A 17,056-nucleotide genomic window follows, 5' to 3' on the forward strand; every position below is an offset into this window, starting at 1 on the left:
GTGAATAAATGGATTCTAGTGTCCATATTGAATTAGTGAAGGTTGAGGATTATATCAGAAAAAGTGAGTTTGCTTGGGTTTATCCATAGGAAGGAGGATTAATGTTGTTCAGGGAAGAAATGGAAAAGCATGATAAACACATCTGGATGCAATTCATCAACTCTCGGACTAACAGGAAGGTAAATATTAATGGGATGGTAGCTGAAATCAAGGAGGAGCTTGACGCTAGGTTCAGAGAGTTATCCTTGGAGGGAAAGAATTGGCACAAGTAGGCCAGGGTGTCTGAGGAAGCTCTTTAAACCTAATGAAGAGTTGGCTCGCATGCATGGTGGGTTTTCTAGGCAGGATCTTTTGAAGCCCTAGTGTGTGATTTGCTATACCATTATGAGGTATATCACTATTAAAGATTGGTTAGAGGTATTGTATTACTACCATTTACCATTCTCAACCATTTCAGGAACCATGATCTGATTTCTTTCCTATATTCCATGGAAGAATGTGTCTTGAAGGTTAGGAAAAGGAAAGAGGAAGGAAAACCCTTTTACATTATCCATCTGAGTTTCATGAACAAGTTTTACAAACACCACCTTGCCTTAAATGTGTTTCTTCTAGTCAACCTCCTAGCTACTATTACTCCCCGAGTCTCCATTGACCCTTGCCCTAGCTCAAGTCATAAAAAAAAAGCCAAAAAAAAGGCCCTAGTTCTGAAATGAAAATAATTCTTATTTAGTTTGGCACGTGCATAAGGAGAAGCAAGAAAACTACTAGGAGAGCTAGTAAATGACTCCAAATGGAAAAAAATCAAAACTCCACCTAAAAAAGACATTAATTCTAGGTCTACTAGGTGTGATAAAAAAACTCACCAAAAGGAAGAAGCCACACCTAGATACTGGAAAGAAGGCAGTTTCTATCTTGCTTAGCCCCTCCCATATCTCAAACACACTGGAATGCATCTAGTCCCTGAATAGAAGTGGGGCATAGGATGTTACCTCCCCCATGAATGATAGTCCCAAAGGTTAGGTGAAGAAAGGGAGACATAGCCATTGTCAGGCTTGGCTGGGGAGGAAAAAGAATTTGATGAAGGAGCTTGTGGATAACTACGTTGGCATTTGCCAAAAATTTGGCACCTTGGAAAATTTCACCATGAAGGTCAAGCACTCTGCTACTACCACTCTCTATTTTTCTGCAGGTAAACAAGGTTGAGAAGGATATGGGCAAAGAGAGTGGAACTAGCCGCTCCATCTATGGTTTCTTAGCAAAGGGATGGTTGAAGACACTCCTTGATAAACCCATCAAAGAGGAGTGGGTGCACTTAAATAGGGAGGAGCCTAAGGAAAAGAAGAATGAGGAACGGGGTGAGAATACAAGGAACTAGCCCTTGGTTCTGTATTTATTTGGTTTTTATGTTTGGGATCCAACTGGACTTGGTTCCCTATGGGGATTTTTTTATGTATATGATCAGGAACTGGACTAATAGCAACAATGTGTCTCCTTACTGCTGGTATAATTTTCTATTTTGTATACTTGTAGGTATAGGACTAGTGACCTAAGGATTACTTTATTCTAGAGCTAGTCTTTATTTGTTTTTTTGAAGTATAAAATTGGTATTGTTTAGATAAGTGGGAGTTAACTTCAAGCTATTTCTTCAACTTTTTTGTGCTTTGCGGTTAGCCCCCCTTTCTTTTGGCTGCTATCTAATACTTCAAGAACAATTCTAATTTACAATAACAATTTACATATCATTATTGATTCATATTTTACATTTGTTTCATAAGTATGTTCAATAATAAATGCATATCACTACTAATCTAGCTCAAATGAATAAATAAGAATAATATCATTGCTTATCCTCTAATACCAAAAAGCTTGGACTTGCTTATCTTCTAATAGTGAACAAATTGAAATCATTGATTAATTAAACTATCCCTATGCAACCTTAAGATTTTATTGGAAAACTACTTATAAATATGGTGTTTTAAACCAAAATGCCCTCTACTAGATAATTATTTTTTGTTATCAGAGGTACACATTCTAACTACTATTATACATCATACTAAGAAAAAAATAAGTTTAGAAATAATAAGTTAACTTTGATTGTCTAACACTTTTAATGGAAGAATTAAAGCTTTAATATATGATGTTTAAACGGCCACATATATAACAATTCACATGATTAATTCCTATAGAAAGCAGAGGTCAGATTCGACACAATATCATTTCCAATTATCTGCCAATTTCAATAGGCTGTAACTATACTCCACAGAATATAGAGGTTCATTTATCTTTTCTATTGAAGATTCAGGTGTAATTATATCCATGGATTCTTTTATATATTTTTTTACTTGAGATATGGTCAGCCTCTTTTGTGAGAAATATCAATTAAAAATTAATTTGATACTCAAATACTCACAACCCTAAAACTAAAATCTTTACTCGGCACTTGAAAAAGTGCTCGGCACATAAGGGTGTTGAGTGCCAGTTTTGGTCGGCACCTGAAGGTGCCGAGTGCTAGAAAGAAAATAGGTGTCGAGTGACAGATAGAAAATAGGTGCCAAGTTAGCTCAGCACAAGGAAGCCGAGTAAGCTCGACACACAAAAGGAAATGCTTGGCACTTGAAAGAGGATGCAGTAGGTGCCAAGTTAGCATGGCACTCAAAGAAGACAATGGATTCCAAGTAAGGTCAGCTCCAACTAATAAGAATTATAACTTAGAAAAAATTTAACATGAATGCTTTCATGATTAAAACCAGAGAGCTGAGCTTTAACCTTTCAACCAAGTTTCTCAAATACAATGAATAGAAGAGGAAGAACAATAGATTCAAGTATGCCTACTTTCTTTTCTATTCAATTGACATTTAAAGTATTACAAATCTGGGAGCATTTGGCTTCAACCAGAAAAACTCTAAAATGGTAAAACTTCAAACTTTCAATAAACTTTAAACCTGCAACTCTAATGGCTGCATACAATGGTGCCTAGAGCAATCACTGCTTCAGCAGGAAAAAAAAAAACAACAAACCCACAGAATGAATAGAGGAGTCACATGCAACTGGAAACATTGAACATACTTCCTTCTGTCTCTGCAACAAGTGGATCTGTTGATCACTTTCTTCTTCTTCCTTTTCTCTGCTCTACTGAACTAAAGCTCTCTGATCTGCTTGATTTGCAAACTCTCCAAAATGAATGTAGAAACATTCCTTTTTGTCACATTCTTCCTTTTTCTCTCAACGTTCAAATTTGAAACTTACCTACCAAGAATAAATGCCTGTCGACCATGGATGACTGCAGGAAGCAAACTAATAGGGTAGATAGGCGTGGGGCTCGAGGATAACTTGTAGATGTTTAAATTTCTAACACTCCCCCTTTGTCCTGAGCCAAACAAGAAAGGATCACAACTGATCCAAATCAACTACACCAAGACTCTCTCTTAGGTGTACAAAAGATCCCATGGCTAATGGCTTTGTGAAAATATCTGCTAGCTGCTACTCAGACTTGCAAAAAATCCATCTTGATATCCCCATTCTCCACCAACTCTCTGATGAAGTGATATCTGATCTCTATGTATTTGCTTCTCCCATGGAAGACAAGATTCTTAGACAATGCAATTGATGAGATTTTGTCACATTAAATTGTGGTTCTAACCTCTTGCCTTTCATTCAAATCTATCAAGATCCTCTTTAGCCAAATTGCTTGACATGCTGCTGCATTTGCTGCTATGTATTCTGCCTCTGTTGTATATTGAACAACAATAGGTTGCTTCTTGGATGCCCATGAAATTGCACCCGATCCCATATGAAACATGTATCCGGAAGTGCTCTTCCTATCATCTAAACTTCCAGCCCAATCATTATCAGTGTAACCAACCAAATTGAAATCATCATTTGCAATATATAAAATCCCAAATCCCTTGGTACCTTTCACATACCTTAGGATCCTCTTTCCCAATTGCCAATAGGAATCCCTTGGTGTTTCCATAAATCTAGAAATCAAACTTACTACATACATTAGGTCTGGCTGAGTTGCAGTCAAATACATTAAACTTCTAACCATACTCTTGTATAATGTTGGATCTATTCTCTTTCTAGAGTCTTCCTTGCTCAACTTCAGACCTATTGCTGTTGGTGTGGGGGCCGCCTTACTATTTTACATTTTAAATCTCTCCAAGATCTGCCCTGCATACTTTTCTTGAGAGATGAAGATGCCATCATGCATTTGTTTTACTTATATGCCTAGAAAGTATTTCAAGAGACCTAAGTCTATCATTTCAAATTCACTTTTCATGGCCTCTTTAAACTCACCAATTAGAGCCTTATCATTACCAGTAAAAATTAAATCATCTACATATAAGACAACAATCAATACACTACCATCTGTTGCCTTGATGTAAAGAGTGGGCTCACCATTGCTTTTACTAAAGCCATTGCTCATCAAATATGAGTCAATCCTGCTATACCATGCCCTTGGAGCTTGCTTGAGCTCATAAAGATCTCTCTTCAATCTATATACTTTTTTCTCTTCATCTGCAACTTCATAACCAAGTGGCTACTCTACATACATTTCTTCTTTCAATACACCATTAAAGAAGGTGGACTTCACATCCCTTTGAAATACCTTCCACTTGTGCTAAGTTGCAATTGATATGATAGCATGCACAATTTTCATTCTTGCAACTGGGGCATAGGTCTCATCATAATCTCTTCCATACTGTTGTTTGTAGCCCTTGACTACCAAACTTGCCTTATGCCTATTAATCTTGCCCTCAGCATTGCATTTGGTCTTATAGACCCATTTCACTCCAATCACATACTTTTTTGGAGGCAATTCAATTAGCTCTCATGTCTCATTCCTTTCTATGGCATCTATTTCCTCATCCATAGCATTACACCATTTCTTCTCCTTAATAGCTTCCTCAAAATATACTAGATCACTATGAGAAAATAATGCAAAATTAACACTCTCATCATAATCTTCATACCTTTCATCTTGGTATATCTCCCTAAGACTCTTGGTCTTTCTTGTTAATAGGGAGGAGAGTGTGAGATTAGAATCTTCACTGCTACTACTTTGCTGACTAGCTTGGTCTTCACTGTTACTCAGCACTGACACTCGGTCATGCCTAGAGGAGCTTGGCAATGACTGAGGTTGCTTGCCTTTTCTTCTATTTAGTCCTTCTTCTTGCTGTTCATCGGCATCTTCTTCACTCATAATTCGCATTTTACTAGAAGTGTTTGGTGACTCATCAGTTGAACCATACCAAGACTGATTTTCAAGAAATTCTACATCTCTTGAGAGAGTCATCTTATTATTCAATGGGTCATACAATCTATATGCCTTTGATTCTGGGTTGTATGCTGTGAAAATACATTTCACACCTTTGTCATCAAATTTTTGCCTTTTCTTTTTAGGCACATGTGCATATGCTACACATCCAAACACTCTTAGGTGTTCAACTATCCATCTTCTTCATGACCATGCTTCCATTGGAATTCTATCATGAACCGCCTTTGTAGGACACCTATTAATTAGGTAAACTATTGTTGCCACAACCTCTCCCCAAAATTTAGTTGGGAGACCTTTCTCTTTCATCATGCTCCTTGCCATTTCGACAATAGTCTTGTTCTTTCTTTTAGCCACTCCATTCTGCTGTGGTGTATAGCTGGCTGTGAGCTCTTTCTTTATGCCATGTTTCTTGCAAAAATTTACAAAAGAATTGGAGGTATACTCCCCTCCTCTATCTAATCTTAGGACCTTGATATAATGTCCACATTCTCTTTCAGCCTGGGCTTTAAATTCTACAAATTTATCAAATGCTTCCGATTTATTCTTTAAGAAATATACCCATGTCCTACGATTGAAATCATCAATGAATTTTATGAAATAAGTACTCCCCCCAATGGAAGTAACTTGCATAGGACCAACTAGGTCGGTATGCACTAACTCTAATAGATATCTAGCCTTGCTAGAATTTCCAGAATTAAAGGGAAGCCTATGTTGCTTACCCAAAATACAAGCCTCACACTTGTCACAAGAATTTTGTATGCATGGCAAACCTTCTACCATTCTTTTATTTGAAAATAAATTTAAACCATCATAGCCAAGATGACCATACCTGAGGTGCCATAGCCATGAGGGGTCTTCAATCACACTCCTTAGAGCTGATTGTGTGTGAGGTGCAACACAAACTTGAGATGAGAAACATGTCTCTAACCTCAAGGGAAACATTCTATTCTTTGTCATTTGAACTGCTACAAGTAAATTCTTGCTCCCATCCTTTTCTTGAATGACACACTTGTCATTCTCCATCAGCACTTTGTATCCATTTAGAATGAGCTAACTAATGCTCATCAAATTGTGCTTCATACCAGGGGAAAATACACATTTTGTATTTTCCTTTTCTCACCTTTCTTGGTGTAGACCATAATAGATCCTTTGCCCACAACTGGTAGGGTTCCATTGTTACCCATCTTAATTTCTGATTTGAAACTCTTGTCAATGAATAAAAACAAGGTTTCATTACCACTCATGTGGTTGCTACATTCACTGTCAAGGTACCAAACCTCAGGGCTTCCTTCTTCACCAACATTACACATGATGAAGGCAGTGTTTTCACTTTCCATATTCATATCAGCCACATTTTCTTGTCCTGACTAATCATTCTGCTTCTCCCAACATTCATTTGCATAATGCGCATATTTATGATAGTAGTAGCATTCTACATTACTTTTATTTGAGTTGTAGTTTTTCTTACCTCCTCTTGAAGTATTTTGTGAGCTAGTTGCTCCATCTACTCTTCCTAAGCTTTTTAGTGCAACATTTCTTTGTCCTCCATTTCTTTGGCCTCTACCTTTGGAGTTCCTGCCTTAGCCATTTCTTCCTCTCCCCCTTCCTCTTGGATTTGTTTTAGCCTTGAATGCTTGCTCTTGGAAAGTCGAAGAAGTAGATCTGTTGATCCTATGCTCATGGGTTTGAAGTGTACCCATTAACTCATCCATTGTCAAAATAGTGAGGTCTTTTGCCTCTTCTATGGTCATGACCAAATTGTCATATTTATGAGGTAAACTCCTCAATATTTTCTCCACTATCCTCTACTCTTGATAGTCTTCTCCATTTGACTTCAACTGATTAATTACATTGGAGGTCCTTGAACTGAAGTCTACAACTGATTCATTTTCCTTCATTTGAAGGTTCTCAAATTCCCTTCTTATGTTTTGTAGCTTTACAGTATGAACTTTATCAGTTCCCTTGAAGTTTGTCTCAAGGATATCCCATGCTTCCTTTGCATAATTTGTTGCTGCAATCTTTGGGAAAATTATCTCTGTCATTTCTACTTTAATCAAACTTAATGCCTTAGCATCCTTCCTCCTTGACTCTTTCAAATGAGTCTTCTGTGCATTTGTGAGGGCAGCATATTGAGTTGGGTTTGTCACATCATTGAACCCATTAACTACAAACTCCCACAAATCATTCGCTACCATAATGGTCTTCATTTTCTTTGCCCATGTATCATAATTTTTCCCATTAAAGGGTGGTGGCTGCTACCATATCTTTCCTGCATCTCCTGACATGTCAAATATCCCAAGAAAATAAATGCCCTAACTCATTGTGGATGTGGGTTCTCAAAGCTCTGATACCATGTGAGAAATATCAATTAAAAATTAATTTGATACTCAAATACTCACAACCCTAAAACTAAAATCTTTACTCGGCACTTGAAAAAGTGCTCGGCACATAAAGATGCCAAGTGCTAGTTTTGGTCAGCACCTGAAGGTGCTGAGTGCCAAAAAGAAAATAGGTGCTGAGTGATAGACAGAAAATAGGTGCCGAGTTAGCTTGGTACAAGGAAGCTGAGTAAGCTCGACACACAAAAGGAAATTCTCAGCACTTGAAAGAGGATGCAGTAGTTGCCGAGTTAGATTGGCACTCAAAGAAGAAAATGGATGCCAAGTAAGGTTGGCTCCAACTAATAAGATTTATAACTTAGAAAAAATTTAATGTGAATGCTTTCACGATTAAAAATAGAGAGCCAAGCTTTAACCTTTCAACCAAGTTTCTCAAATACAATGAATAGAAGAGGAAAAACAATAGATTCAAGTATGCCTACTTTCTTTTCTATTCAACTGAGATTTAAACTATTACAAATCTGGGAGCATTCACCAGAAAAACCTTGGTAAAACTTCAAACTTTCAATAAACTTTAAACCTGCAACTCTAATGGATGCATACAATGGTGCCTGGAGCAATCACTACTTCAATAGGACAAAAAAAAAACAACAACAAACTCACAGAATGAACAAAGGAGTCACATGCAACTAGAAACACTAAACATACTTCCTTCTGTCTCTGCAACAAGTGGATCTGCTGATCACTTTCTTCTTCTACCTTTTCTCTGCTCTGCTAAACTGAAGCTCTTTGATCTACTTGATCTGCAAACTCTTCAAAATGAATGTAGAAACATTCCTTTTTGTCACATTCTTCCTTTCCCTCTCAACGTTCAAATTTCAAACTTACCTACCAAGAATAAATGTCTGCCAACCATGGGTGACTATCGGAAGCAAATTGACAGGGTAGATGGGCATGGGGCTCAAGGACAACCTGCAGATGTTTAAATTTCCAACATCTTTGATGCTTCATTCTGAACACATTTAAGTGACAGATTAAATATGGGGTAGGGAGATTTCATGGTGATATCAGACATGCACATCTTTTGGTCTATGATGTTTGGCAAAACAACACCATAATCATCGTTCCCCTTGAGATGTAGCAGTACCTAACAAGAGAACACACAATGCATGTACACTTAGTTCTATAAAATGTGCCTATATTTAGATATTAAACAAGTTAGTTGAAATAAAACATTGGAGTATGATTTAAATAAATTCGCACCCATTTCAAAAGGCTTAGTTCTTCTTCAGAGAGATCTGGATCAATTGATTTCCTCCTACATATCATCTCCAGCAAAACCACTCCAAAGCTATATACATCACTTTTCTCTATCAACTTAGTCGTATGAAAGTACCTTTCATTAACAAAAGCACTTGCATGATTCAGAGATAATGCCATTAAATTAGTTTATCCAATATATGGACAAAAGATAAATCATATAAAATAGGAATAGAAATAATCAAGTACTCCAGATCTAAGTATCCCATTGTTCCTTTTACCATTGTGGTTATATGACTTGTGATTCTCTCATCGCCAATGATTTTTGAAAGACCAAAATCTGCAATTTTTGCCCGCAGGTTCCTATCAAGAAGTATGTTTAAGCTCTTCACATCCTTATAAACTATTTTTGGAGTACAACTTACATGCAAATATTCTAGCCATTGAAACATAGTGGACACTAAGAAAGAAATGACTAATTAAGACATGAGTTTATTGATCAAGAAGAAAAATCAAAGGGATATGCAAATGTTTTACCTTGTGCTACATCTAGAGCTATTCCAAGTCTAGTTTTTCAAAAAAGTGTGAAATGTTAATTATTGTTAGTTGGACAGCTGTTATTTCTGACCTAGAAATAGCAATAGTATTTATGGGTAGCTTGGACAGCTATTCGTCCTTATCTATGTATAGCGGCATTAGTTATGGGTAGTTTGGACAGCTGTTTGTCCACTTGCCAAGAATTAGTAAATGGTTATTGCAAGGATAATTATTTACTAATTTTAATGATTCCCTTTTGGACAGCTTGCAACCAATTCTATTATTGGCTATTGAGTTGTCTTAATCTCAGCCGTTGGTTTACCAAAAGGAGTAGTATAAAAAGGGGTCATTGGGTCATTTGGAGACACAAGTTTTTGGAGAAACATTTGCAGTGCTATCAAATGAGTTTGTAAGTTTGCATTGTTAGAAAATAGTCTTGCAGTGTTAGCAAGGGCATAGTGTTAGCGAGGGGATAGCAGTGGCGAATATCAGCGGGAGAAATTAGGAGATTGTTGGAGTTCTGCCAGTGAGAGGCAAGAAATTTTTGTATCTCTTGATTTGCTGAAGTTTAATATAATTCCTCATCTGTAGAACTGGTTTCCCCTTAGGGTTTTTTCTAGGGACAATTTGTTCGAAAATATTGTGTTCATTGTGTTGCACATTTCTTTCCATATTTTATAAGTGAAGTTGCAGTTGTGTTATTTTTTGATATTAGCTGGGAATTTATTTTCAGTAGTTTAATAATCATTTATGGTAGGAGATTAATAATCAGTGACTGTAATAGTTGATTTTTCACATGGTATCAGAGCATTGTTAAGGGTAGAAGAGTTTTTCCCTAGGAAAGAAATTGTGATCTCTTTAGATTTATTATTGCTTTAAACCCTTGAGATGGCTTCAGTTGGTTTGAGAGATCATGATAGATGTGATGGTGTCTCAAATTTTGGTGTCTGGAAGGCCAAAATTTCTTTATTGTTGGAAGAGAATGGTATCAAGGATTATGCTACCAGTGTTGTACCTATACCAACAGATGCAACACAACTTGCAACATATAGGAAGGACGATGCCAAGGCGAGGAGGATAATCCTAGATGGTGGCAAGGATCATATTATTCCACATATCTCGGAGCTAGATACAGCGAAGAAGATGTGGGATGCCATTCTGAATCTGTACCAGAATGCTACCACCAATAGGAAGTTGATTCTTAGAGAGAAGCTAAAGAATACTTGGATGAATCAGGGAGAAGACATCACAAGTTAGCTCACCAGGATTAGACTTGTCAAGGATGAGTTAGCAGTTGTTGGAGATAGCCCTAGTGATGATGAGCTAGTGAGAATAGCCCTAAATGGGTTTACTAAATAATGCAGTATCTTTGTTCAAGTTGTCAGTGGACAAGATACTTTACCAAGTTGGGATCGACTATGGACTAATTTCACTCAGGAGGAGTTTAGACTAAGTCTTGTCAATGGGGCCAACAAGAGTCAAAAAAATGAGGTGGAACAAGAGAATGTTGCCCTAGCGGGTAAAAGGAAAGCAAAGAAGGGATCTAGCAAAGGATCAAATTCACAAAGTGAAAAGAAGAAGAAGGAAATTTCTAAGGTCAAGTGCTTTGGATATCACGAGTTTAGCCACTATGTCAATGATTGCCCAGAGAGGAAGAAGGGTAAGAAGCAGGTGGCAGCTTCAGCAAGTGCGAAAGAACTCTCCAGTAGAATGGAAGATGAGTTTGCACTCATAGCTTGTATGGTTAGCTCAACCTCACAGTGTGTTTGGTATATAGATAGTGGGGCGTCATTTCATATGACAGGAGTTAGAGAGTACTTCTCCAGTTACAAAGAGGAGGACACCAACATCCAGATTTCTATGGGAAACTTGTCCAAACTCAACCCTGTTGGGAAAGGGAATGTTCAATTTCAGAGGGAGAATGGAAAGATAATTCCACTTCATGATGTGTTATATGTGCCAGGCTTAGGTATGAATTTGATTTCTGTATCTGTTCTCCAGGATGGGGGTATAATGTACTCTTTAGAATGACACATGTGTTGATTAAGCACAAGGATTGGAAATCGCCCATAACTATTGGAGTTAGGAGTGGACGCCTTTATAGACTACAGTTTGATACTCCTAAGGCACTCATGAGAAACAATAATCCTAGAGATCTTGGAGAGCTATGGCATAGGAGGATGGGCCATATTCATCATGGAGCACTTAGATTTCTTTGTGAGATGGTGACAGGTGTTCCAGAGGTGAGCACAGAGCATGACGATGTATGTAAGGGATGTGTGTTGGGGAAGTTTGCGAAAACACCTTTTCCAAGGAGTGACACCAGATCTAAGGGTGTTCTTGATCTAGTACATTCAGATGTTTGTGGACCGATGTCGATGAAATCTCTCAGAGGATATGAGTACTATGTTACTTTTATTGATGACTTCTCTAGAAAGACTTGGATATACTCCTTGAAGACTAAGGATGAGGTTTTCAGTCAATTTCAAGAGTTCAAGGCTCTTGTGGAGAACTCAACAAGAAAGAAGATAAAGGTTCTTCGATCAGAAAATGGAGGCGATTACAAAGGAAATGTCTTCCAGGAGTTCTACACCAGAGAAGGAATCAAGAGAGAATGGATTGTTCCTTACAATCCATAGCAGAATGGAGTTGTTGAGAGGAAGAACCATTCTATATCAAAGGCAACAAGAGCTATGCTACATGACCAGGACATGCCCTGTTACTTATGGGCAGAGGCGTGTAATACAATCGTCTACATTCAGAATAGAGTTCCACACAAGGTGCTAGGGAAGATGACACCAAAGGAGGCTTTCACAGGGAAGAAGCCAAATGTTAGTCACTTCAGGATATTCAGGAGTTTGGCATATTGCCATATTCCTGGAGATACATGTATAAAGTTAGATCAGACTGCAGAGAGGGGGTACTTTGTTGGGTATAGTGAGACCTCAAAGGCATCTAGGATTTTCATTCTAGGACTAAAAGAATTATTGTCAGATGGGATGTCAAGTTCATGGAGGACAAGGCATTCAGGAGATCTAGAGATTTACCATCAGATGATCAAAGTGAGCAGACAATAGAAGCTCCAAGACCAAGTCAAGAGCAACAAAGCTCAAGTATAGTTACCAGTATAAGTGTAGACTCAGTTAGTGAAGATTCACAGAGTATGGAGCAATAGGAAATGCATCTAGAAGACATAGAGGTTGACATTTCATCCTCTATAGTTGGCAGCAGAAACCATAGGGTTCCAGATACACAAAGGGATACTTAGGAGTTTGTGGGAGCTCCTAGGAAGAGTACTAGATAGCGAAGACAACTAGCCAAGTTTAATGACTATGTGGAATTAGTTAGTCAGTTGGTAGATAGTGAGCCTTCTAGCTATCAGGAAGATGCAGAACATCAGGTATGGCGAGATGCTATGGTTGAGGAATATTCTTCAATAATACAAAATGATGTGTGGGAGGTAGTACCTAGACCAACAGATAGGGCTGTACTTGGATCATGATGGATCTATAAGATAAAGCACGGTGCAGATGGTAGCATCGAGAAATAAAAGGCGACGTTCATGGCAAAGGGGTTCTCTCAGAAGGAGGGAATATACTATGAGGAGACATTTGCTCCAGTTGCCAGGTATACTTCTATACAAGCTGTAATCTCACTTGTAGCACAGATGGGATGGCAAATCCATCAAATAGATGTCAAGACAACATTCCTTAATGGTGAGTTGAAGGAGGAGGTATACATAGAACAACCAGAAGGCTTTGTAGCACACAACAAAGAGACCCATATGTGCAGATTGAAGAAAGCATTGTACAGACTCAAGCAGGCTCCTAGAGTGTGGTATGAGTTCATTGATACATACTTGCAGAAAATGGGCTTCGTGAAGAGTGAAGCAGATGCTAACCTCTACAACTTGATGGTTGGGAGTGAGATTCTCATTCTTGTTCTTTATGTTGACAACTTATTTCTTACAAGTTCACTAGGGCTCATAGTGGATTACAAGAGGAACCTTGCAGAAGAGTTTGAGATGAAGGATTTAGGACTTATGCACTACTTTCTAGGCATGGAAGTGTGGCAGACAGATGGGGAGATTTTCCTTGGTCAAGGGAAATATTGCATTGAAATCTTGAAGAAATTTGGGATGGAGGATGGCAAAGCCATGTCTACACCCATGATCACGAATTGGAGGAAGGTAGATACAACTAAGGAGAAAGATGTAGATCCCACTTTATATAGACAGTTGATTGGTTCGCTTATGTATTTGGTCAACACTAGGCTAGATATAGCATTTGCAGTTAACTCTCTTAGTTAGTTCATGGTTGAACCAAAGAGAATGCATTGGATAGTGGCTAAGCATGTGCTATGTTACTTGCATGGTATAGTCGAGTATGGGATCAGATATGTTCAAGGTAAAGGTATCAGGTTGATAGGCTATACTGACGCAGATTGGGTAGGAAGTACAACAGACAAAAGGAGCACTTCAGTGTGTTGTTTCAGCTTGGGATCCGAAGTTGTATCTTGGTTCAACAGGAAGTAGAAGTCTATGGCTCTAAGTTTAGCAGAAGCAGAATACATAGCAGCTAGCATGGTGACATGTGAAGCTATATGGCTTCGAAAGTTGTTAGTAGCCTTGTTTGGTCAGAAGGTTGAGACTACTGTGATACATTGTGACAATCAGAGTTGCATCAAGTTGTCTGAGAATCCAGTGTTTCATGATAGGTCTAAACATATAGATATCACATATCACTTCATCAGGGATTGTGTACAACGAGGTATTGTTCGACTACAATACATACCTACAGATGAGCAGGTAGCAGACATTCTGACGAAGGCTTTGGGAAAGGCCAAATTTATCTTTTTCAGAGATAAGATGGGTGTCATGCAGAACAGCTTCCTTGCTAAGAGGGAGTGTTAATTATTGTTGGTTGGACAGCTATTATTTCTGACCCGAAAATAGCAGTAGTATTTATGGGTAGCTTGGACAGCTATTCGTCCTTATCTATGTATAGCAGCATTAGTTATGGGTAGTTTGGACAACTGTTTGTCCACTTGCCAAGAATTAGTAAATGGTTATTGCAAGGATAATTATTTAGTAATTTTAGTGATTCCCTTCTGGACACCTTGCAACCAATTCTATTATTGGCTGTCGAGTTGTCTTAATCTCAGCCATTGGTTTGATTTAATCTTGGCCGTTGGTTTACCAATAGGAGTAGTATAAAAAGGGGTCATTGGGTCATTTGGAGACACAAGTTTTTGGAGAAACATTTGCAGTGCTAGCAAATGAGTTTATAAGTTTGCAGTGTTAGCAAACAGTCTTGCAATGTTAGCAAGGGCACAGTGTTAGCGTGGGGATAGCAGTAGGGAATATTAGCGGAAGAAATTAGGAGATTGTCAGAGTTTTGCTAGTGAGAGGCAAGGAATTTTTGTATCTCTTGATTTGCTGAAGTTTAATATAATTCCTCATCTGTAGAACTGTTTTCCCTTAGGGGATTTTCCAGGGACAATTTGTCCGAAAATATTGTGTTCATTGTGTTGCGCATTTCTTTCCATAATTTATAAGTGAAGTTGCAGTTGTGTTATTTTTCAATATTAGCTAGAAATTTATTTTCAGCAGTTTAATAATCGTTTATGATAGGAGATTAATAATCAGTGACTGCAATAGTTGATTTTTCACATGGAAGTGTTTGATAGAGAACCTAGAGGAGGACATCAAAATTAATTAGTGTGTCTTAAACTAATATTGCTTGCTTTTCTTATGAAGAATTGTCTTGCCATAGAGGTGGTCCTTCAGTGATCCTCCACACATATGTTCATACACAAGCATAAAATCTTTGGAGTCGTTGCAGTAGCCAATCAAGGATACCAAATTCTTGTGATGTTTTCGAGAAGAGTTTGATCTTATCATCACAAAAGTAGTGAGGATTATCATCACAAAAGTAGTGATAATTTTAAGCAAATGGTAGAGTTTCAAACAAACTATAAAATCGTTGTATAATAAAATTTATCTATTAATAAAATTAAATCTTGCTTTAAAAATAAAAGTGTTAAATTGTTAATGTTGATAATTTTTTGCTAATCTTAATTTATTTCTTAATATGTAATGTTTAAGGGTTACTAGGATTATAATAAATTTTTATTCACATTCTCAAATCAGATAAATATTTATTTAAATATCATAACTATCATTGAAATATCAATAAAGTTTTTGCATCTTCTATCCTTCTATGTCATTTAAATGAGTGTGTTGTTGTTCAGATTCTAGAATTGGTATCTGAGTATGAAAAAATATTCTAAGCATCTAGATGATAGAGTTTGTAGAAATGGAAGAAGAGAATTACCAGTTTTAAACTAAAAAGAAGAATAGTCGATGCATGGACATGTACTCAGAAAAGAAAATCATTTTATTAATTCATCATTTATTATATTGTTGTAGATTAAAAGAAAGACTTCATTTCTACCCTAAAAGTACTAAATAGTGAAAGTTCAATAGTCAAAGTTCACTTCTTTTTCCAACTTAAAATTTTCCTCTTTATGTGATGTGTAAGGGTAGCTATTGCAATCCTATTTTGTCCATTGATAAGTTATGTTCTACTTTTATTATGCTTTAGATAAATCAGATGAAACTCTGAGAAAATAAGAATAACATATTTAAAATTAAAAATGAGATTAATCTGAACATCAACAAAAAAAATTGACCTTTAAACTTAAGAATGGTTTAAAATAAGAAGTACTAGGAAAGAAATATAAAATAGTTTCACTAAAAATATTTTAATTAAATGATAAATGAATTACAATTCTTAGATATATCCAAGACTTCTATAAATGAACACACAGTAATTAAATCTAAAAAAAAACTAACGCAAGATTCCCCCAACTAGAACACACCAGCTATTTTCCTGCAATTAAACATCTAGATTCGATCTTGAATCCGAAGTTTTCTTCAATTACTTCATTTAAAAACTCTGCCATTCCTTGCTTTGAGGAGGAGGACAGCAGCTTTACAGCCACATCTTTTCCATCAGCTAACCTGCCAAGGTAAACACTTCCGAAACCGCCCTCTCCAATCTTTTGGCTGAAATGAACGGCAGCTTAAAGGGTTTCCTGCCCCTACTAGTATTAAACGTCCATCTGCATTATGGTTGACAAAACATAATAAATATAGGTAATTAGAGGCATGTCAGATGTTAAACATCATATATTGAGACTAAAGTATTAAATAATTAAAATTTATTTTTCTATTAATATATGATATTTAAAAGAAAATTGATTTATTTTTCCACGCTTAATTTTTACATTAATATGTGATATTTAAATTAAAAGTGGCAAAGATATGCATCACAAGAAAAAGTCTACAATTGAATCTCTCTTAGTACCTAACAATGGCTATGGCTGTGGATTCATCTGGTGTCTTCTTCGTCGGTACATAAGAATGGATATCAACACCAGAGAAGCAGCAATGGCAGCACCAATCGTTGATACTAACAAAATCTTCATTTTGTTATGTTTTGACTTGCATTGGTTACTATCCTTGCATAGACCTGGATTCCCAGAATACCTGGCAAAGGATTTTTTTTAAATTCTAAAATACTAACAATACCGAAGTAAACGTGTTTATACTTTTTTAAAGGATATTATATTAGAAAGA

The 17,056-nt window shown here is 36.9% G+C and overlaps 1 pseudogene; it reads right to left on the reverse strand.

Moving 5' to 3' along the window:
* Positions 1 to 2,213: 2,213 nt before the first annotated feature.
* Positions 2,214 to 17,056, reverse strand: part of LOC149576843 (putative LRR receptor-like serine/threonine-protein kinase At1g67720) — a 36,392-nt pseudogene continuing 21,549 nt past the window's right edge.

This window comes from Cupressus sempervirens, chromosome 1 (assembly GCF_028749045.1).
Source record: "Cupressus sempervirens isolate cs-2001-9-10 chromosome 1, ASM2874904v1, whole genome shotgun sequence".
In the NCBI taxonomy this organism is placed as follows: Eukaryota; Viridiplantae; Streptophyta; class Pinopsida; order Cupressales; family Cupressaceae; genus Cupressus; species Cupressus sempervirens.